This window comes from Grammomys surdaster, unplaced genomic scaffold (genome assembly GCF_004785775.1).
Source record: "Grammomys surdaster isolate TR1022 unplaced genomic scaffold, NIH_TR_1.0 239, whole genome shotgun sequence".
Lineage (NCBI taxonomy): Eukaryota > Metazoa > Chordata > Mammalia > Rodentia > Muridae > Grammomys > Grammomys surdaster.
Window position 1 is genome coordinate 2925480 of NW_021604684.1, and position 6867 is coordinate 2932346.

Below are 6867 nucleotides of genomic sequence, written 5' to 3' on the forward strand. Positions count from 1 at the left end.
TACAGAGTCCAAAGGAGATGGGAATGGGAAGGATACTCAGAGGGGGCTGAGAGAAGGATCTTGAGCAAGACTGGAAAGAAGAGGCCTCCTCTGCACTCCCAGGAGGAGTGAAAGGCTCTTGCTCACTCGTTCATGCATTGAGCAACGCTGTTTACTGGATTCCTATGCACTGGCCTAGTTTCAAGTTGAAGTCAGAGTGGGGCCCGGGGGAGCCCCCAGAACAAGAACATTATGTTGCTGAAATGAAGCCTCACAGCAGCTCCTGCAAAGAACGAAGTCTGTGAGGTTACAAAGAGCCACAAACCTTTTTTTGGTGGGATCCCCTCAGGCCAGGGGCAGAACAAGGGAGGGCAGAAATTGGGTGAGTAGCTTCAAAAGACTCTCAGTTCTGTTTGTGCCCCTCTTATCACAGCAAAAGATTTGCTTTCTGCGAACTTGCAACAACTCAAGGCAGCTTTGGTTTTTTATTTAAAAAAAAAAAAACTCACTGAGACATCTCACTAATAGCTCTAGGTCTGTTTTACATCTAGAAATTTAACTGACTTTTAAAGACGTCTTTCTAAGCAATGTTACGTAGCATTTCTTTTAAGTTTTGTTTTTTGGTTTTGTCTTTGGTTTTGTTTTTCCTGCTTCATGCTGTCTGGGCTTAAGACTAGCAGGGCTGGTCTTGTCTCAGGGAACATTTGGGAGCTGCCAGTGTGCAGAAGACTGAGCTAGCTGCGCCTGAATGTAGCGGAAGGGCTGTGGGCTCAGAACCCTCGCCGTAGTACAAGGTACAGAGAGGCACATAAGCAAGACCCGCTGAGAGCCAGAGGGACCTAAGAACTGGGCCGTTTGATGGTGAGGGAGAATGATGGGCAGTTGCAGTGGCATCTTTTGTTCTGGTTCCGAGGAGGTCAGGAAAATATGATCAGCAGGGGTGGGGAGATTGTAGTTGGCCAAGGTTAAGGTCAGCCAAGGCAGAAAGGGGATAGAATGGGTACTTCAGTGGCTCTCCTCCCAGAAGAAGTTCCCTAGACCCCAGAAGTACCTGGGCTCTTTATCCATCTAGAAAGGAAAAGTTTGGCTGGCCAGACACTCTCATCTCTCATGCTGGTCTCGTTTCCCTGGTCTTTCTGCACACTAAGTTGCTGTGTTCTACCCAGTAAGATTGAATGCTTGAATTTTCATTCTTCTGACCCTGCAGAAAGAGGCTCCCTCTAAAGCCTGTCATGGGGGATTCTCCACAGAAATCAATCAGTGTGCACTGCCTTTGGAGCACACAGCCACCCCTTAGAGTTATAAGGACCGTTCCTCTAAAACCAGGGAGAGTAGATATGAGCTTCTCACAGGAATCCTGCACCTAACAAAATAAATCACAAGTCTGTTAGAATGGCATCCTTCCTTGGAGCTTCTCCTTCATTTAGTAGAGTCATGATTAATAATACCTACACATCTAGCTAGGCTTGGTGGCACATGCCTATGACCCTGACATTCAGAAGATCAAGGTAGGAGAGCCAAATTGGAGATGGAATTGGGCCACATATCGGGACCCTGTCTCAAAACAAAAACAAATCCATTCCCATGAGAGTGTTACAGTACAGTGTTATTTTATCTATTTATGCCATAAACCATACAGAGTAAGATTAAGTAAACTCCGGACCACGTTGCCTCAAGGAAAAAGGAAAAAGTCTTTCTGCAGACAATGCTTCGATGCAGAGAGAAGGCTGTGATGGGAGTTGGCAGGTTGGTGTCAGTTCTAAGGTACAGTATGTTTTAGGCCAAACTCAAAACACTCCGATGGATTCAGTGTAGGATGAACATTGATGGTTCATCAGTGAGGAAAGACGTCTTGAGAAACTACCAACTGCCTCTCTTTCCAGCAGACACCAGTTCCCTGAGAGCTGAAGGGGACATCTTCTGCACAGATAAACAAAGGATCCGTAGGTACCCCACTAGTTACACCTTCCTCTCCTTCACCTAAGGCTTAAAATCAGCTGTCACAGATTATCCTGTGTGTTACTAAGCAGGTGCTCCCTCAGTGTCTGGAGAGGATTAGCTCCAAGACCTGCTGTGGATGGCGAAATTCAAAGTCTCTCATAGAAAATGGTGTCATCTAATCTACATGTATCTTATTATACACGTTAAATTATGTCTAGATCACTTGTGATAGCTAAGGTAATGGAAATGTCATTTAAGTGGTTGCTAAACTCGTGTTTGAGGGATATTGACAAGGAAGTCTGTACATGCTAAATAGACCTAATTTTTTGTGTGTGAAATCTCTTTTTTAAAGCTACATTTAAAATTCTGCCTCTGTGTGTGTGTGGGTGGGAGGGGGGAGGGAGAGAGAGAGAGAGAGAGGGAGAGAGAGAGAGAGAGAGAGAGAGAGAGAGAGAGAGAGAGAGAGAGCGCGCACATATGCCATGGCATAGGTGTAGAGGTCAGCGAACAACTTACAGAAATTCTCTCTTTTTACCATTTGGGCTCTAGGAATCAAATTCAAATCATTAGGCTTGGCCACAAGCGTCTTTTCCTACTAAGCCATTTCACCAGGTATCAATATTTTAAAATATATTCAACCAAAGCATGGCTAAATCTACAGCTACAAAGCCAAATATAGAACTAACGATATGTCTTGGATAACAAACTCAGCTTAATAAAAGACATATTTTTGATATTTTCAATCTGATCAAGATTGTCAATGAAGTTATAATTAGGTTATTTTGTAGACCAGTGGTTCTCAACCTGTTGATCACGACCCATTTGGGGACTGAATGACCCTTTCATAGGGGTCACCTAAGATCATCAGAAAACACCATTATTTACATTATGATTCAAAACCCCATCAAAATTACTGTTAAGAACATAACTGCATCAAAATTACAGTTAAGAAGTAGCAACAAAAATAATTTTATGGGTGGTGGTCACCACAACATGAGGAACTGTCTTAGAGCGTCTCATCAGTAGGAAGGTGGAGAACCCACTGTCGTAAACATTGGTTTACTTTAGAATTTATGCAAAGAAAGGACAGCACCTAATAATATATAGCTAACGTAACCCTAATAAGGAATAATGCATTCAGAAGATTGACAGTACACTACTTTAAGACATGACAATGCTACACTCGACCAGACAGGGTAGTTCTGAAGAGAGAGAGCAGAAACAGACCCACAGAGATTAGATGATTTAAACATAGGTAAAAGAGCAATTCAGGGGAGGGGGCGCTTTTCAACAATTGTTGCTGGAACAGCTCAGTATTTTAAATGGGGAAGAAATAGATCTAGAAACAAAAATTAAAAGAGAGAAAGAGGATAGCAAGCAAGCAATAAGCTCTCTTTCTCTATTTTATACAGTACAGGATCTTATACAGAGCCATAGCCCTCCCCACAGTCAAGATGGGTCTTCCCATATCAAATAATCAGATCAAGAGAATCTTTTACAAGGTATTCTAGAGTCTGTCAAATTGCCAACCTTAATCACCACAATCCTCTACCCTCAAGTAGGTATAACATTTATTGTCCATCTCTTAAGTATGAATTGTGCCCAGTGACTTTCTTCTAAAGCATGCGTTCTGGGAAGAGTAAATAGAGGGAACAAATATACAGCAGGTGATCTAAAAACACTATTGTGTATAGGACACATGGCCTACCATGACACTCAAGAGTCATGTTGATGGTATGTCCCTTGATATAAAATGATGAAAATGATGGTTTACCTATTGTGGTCTTTCTTCTCAAACCTTTAACTTCAGTCCAATCACTAGAAAAACATTAGACAAAAACAAAACAAAACAAAACAAAAAAAAACAAGTTTGGCAAATTCTGCAAAACATTTAACCAATACTCCATTAAAATTATCAAGATCATTTTCAAAAAGGACTTTACCCTGGAGTAAAGTTAAAATATTATACTAGGTGCGAGATTCCAGGGTAGAAATTTGTAAGCCACTGAGCAAATGTAAAATTCAGATTTTAAGTTGATAATAATATTATTCTATTGGCCCATTAATTGTGATAAGATGGGTCACAGTAATTAAAGGGATTAATAACCAGAAACTGGGTATGAGAACTCAGTGACATTCATAATTTTCCATAAACTCAAAATTTTTCCAAAATATTTTAAAATAACTAATTATGCCAATCAACACTACCACTAATTTTTTTCAATAATAATGTTCAAATATACAGCCTCACATGTGACAGGCAATTGCTCTATAACTGAGCTATATTCTAGCACACACCACTATGATCTAATGTATATCTTCTAAATTTTTTTCTGTGATTTTTTTTGCATGAAATAGATAGTTACAGCCTTTTTCACTATCAGTGGGGTACTGGAATCAGGTTCTCTAATAGATGACAAAATCCCCAGATGTTCAAGCCTTAAAGTAGATGGCATAGTATTTTTCAAGAACCTATACACACCTGCCTGTATACTTTACATTGCCCCTAGATTAATTCTAATGTCTAATACAATGAAAAAGTTATGTCAGTAATTTTTATACTATACTGTTTAGGAAACACATGATATGTTAAGCATAGTTAAAATTATTTTTAATATTTTCAATCCCTATCCCTAGTGGATATGAAATCTGTAAACATCATGGTGTGTGTGTGTGTGTGTGTGTGTGTGTGACACATACAAACACTCTCTGTATCAGTGAACTGGGATTTTAATCACATCAGTCTTATAGATCTGGTAGAGTTTATTTACTCTATCATTGATTAGAAATGATTTGTGGTTTAGTTTTACATTATTATAATGATAATTAAATGAATATTACCTACAAGTATTTTTGTGTACATCATTCATTGTTTAAGAGCCTAGAGTCACAGTCAGCCAGGGAGTTAGGTCTTGGAATATGGCGGTATCATGATAGACTCATATCTAGACTCATATCTGTAACTTTCTGTGTACGTCTTGCTCTAGACTTTTAGTGATAACAAATCTTCTAATTGAGAAGCTAGACGTAATATGTCTTTAAAAGCTTTCATATGTCTTAAACATGATACAGAATGTCTAACTTTTATTTATTACACTAATGTAGTGATCTTTGTTATATTGGAATATTTCATAGATAAACTGTTTTAAAATGTGCTTCACATGATCCTTGAATTCACTATCTTACCAAGGTTGGCAATAAATTTGTGATTATCCTATTTCCATCTCCAAGTGTTCATTGGTGGTGTAGTTTTGAGACAGGACCTCATCAGGCCAGGCTGGCTTCAGACACTCTATGTAGCTGAGAATGGTCTTGAACTTCATATCCTCTTATCTCCAGCCCCTACTGCTATGATTACAGCTGTGTGTTACCAAGCTCAGTCTAGGTGGAGCTAGGGAGCAAGGAAATCACAAGCTTTAAGCATGCTAGGAAAACACTTTACTAAGTGGGCTACATCCTTAGCCCACTAAGGATAGGTTTAATTCTGGAAACAGGAAGCACTCATGAAGAATAATAGCCTTTCAAAGAGGATCATTTTGCACATTTTGTTAATTATGCAAGCTGTAAATTTAATTTCTATGTTGTTTCTAAAGTTAGCTTGATCGTAATCATTTTCATCCACACAGAGCAGTTGTGCATGTTTACAGGAAACAGCATGATGATTTAATGCGTGCACTACATTGTACACCTTGCTCAAACCGGGGTAACTAGCATGTATATCAATTTAAATATTTATGATTTCTTTGTGGCAAAAATATTCAAAATCTTTTCTTCTAGCTCTTTTGAAATATATTATTGACAATAATAATACTGATTCATAGGTACCTTACCATACAATAAAATGCCAGATCATAGCCCTGTATCTAACTGTAACTCATTTCTTGACTAAGCTCTCTTCATTCTCTAACCTAAGCCACAGTTTTATTACCAACTCCTCTGAGATCAACATTTTCTGAATCTGCGTAAGAGTGAGATCAAATTTATGTATAAAATTTTAAATTTCTAGATGTGTTTATGTATGTATTTTATGAAACACCTACAACCCTCGGTTTCCACACAGCCTTTTCAAATGTCTTTAGTGTTCTCTGTCCCATCCCCATATCCTTTTCTCTATTCTGCCCTCCCATCCCCCATTCATTTGCCTTTCTTGCTCCATTATTCTCCTGTATCCCTTTATACCCCTATATTCTATCTCTCCACTCTTGACATCCCCAACACAGTTCATTACTAATTTCCTGGCATCCATGCTATTCCAAATGAAACACATAATATCTGAAGATTCAAAGTTAAAATCCACAAATAAGAGAATATCTGCAAAGTTTATGGTTCTGGACTACCTTAGAATGATGGTTTCCAGCTCCATTCACCCATAAATTTCATAATTTTGTTTTTCTTTATAGCTAAATAATGTTTCATTGTGCAAATGTTCTAATTTTGTTTTTTTAAAAAAATCCATTCATCAGTTGATGGATGTCTTGGCTGTGGTGAGTAGAGCAACAACTACCTGGATGAGCAGGTGTGTCTGTGGTGGGGTTTAGAGTCATTAGAAAATATGCCTAATAGGTGAGTTGTGTGTAGATATAGTCCTAGATTAGAGAGGTTTCTATACTGATTTTTATAGTGATGAGTCTTTAAACGTCCTCCTTTCCCCATACTCATGCCAGCATCTGTCATCATTTGGGGTTTGTTTGTTTGTTTGTTTGTTTGTTTGTTTGTTCGATCTAGACAATATGACTAGGGTAATATAAAATCTCAATGTATTTTTGCATTTCCATAGTGGCTAAAGATGCTTAACATTAAAAGAAAGAAAGAAAGAAAGAAAGAAAGAAAGAAAGAAAGAAAGAAAGAAAGGAAGGAAGGAAGGAAGGAAGGAAGGAAGGAAGGAAGGAAGGAAGAAAGAAAGAAAGAAAGAAAGAAAGAAAGAAAGAAAGAAAGAAAGAAAGAAAG

The 6867-nt window shown here is 38.4% G+C and overlaps 1 protein-coding gene across 1 annotated transcript in view; it reads left to right on the plus strand.

Annotated features, from left to right (window-relative positions):
- The first annotated feature begins 240 nt into the window (after nt 1-240).
- The window catches only part of Mc2r (melanocortin 2 receptor), a 15300-nt gene continuing 8673 nt past the window's right edge, over nt 241-6867 (plus strand). The window contains exon 1 of the mRNA XM_028774161.1: nt 241-361. The gene's annotated coding sequence lies outside the window, so the exon portion shown is untranslated. The remainder of the gene's footprint in view (nt 362-6867) is intronic.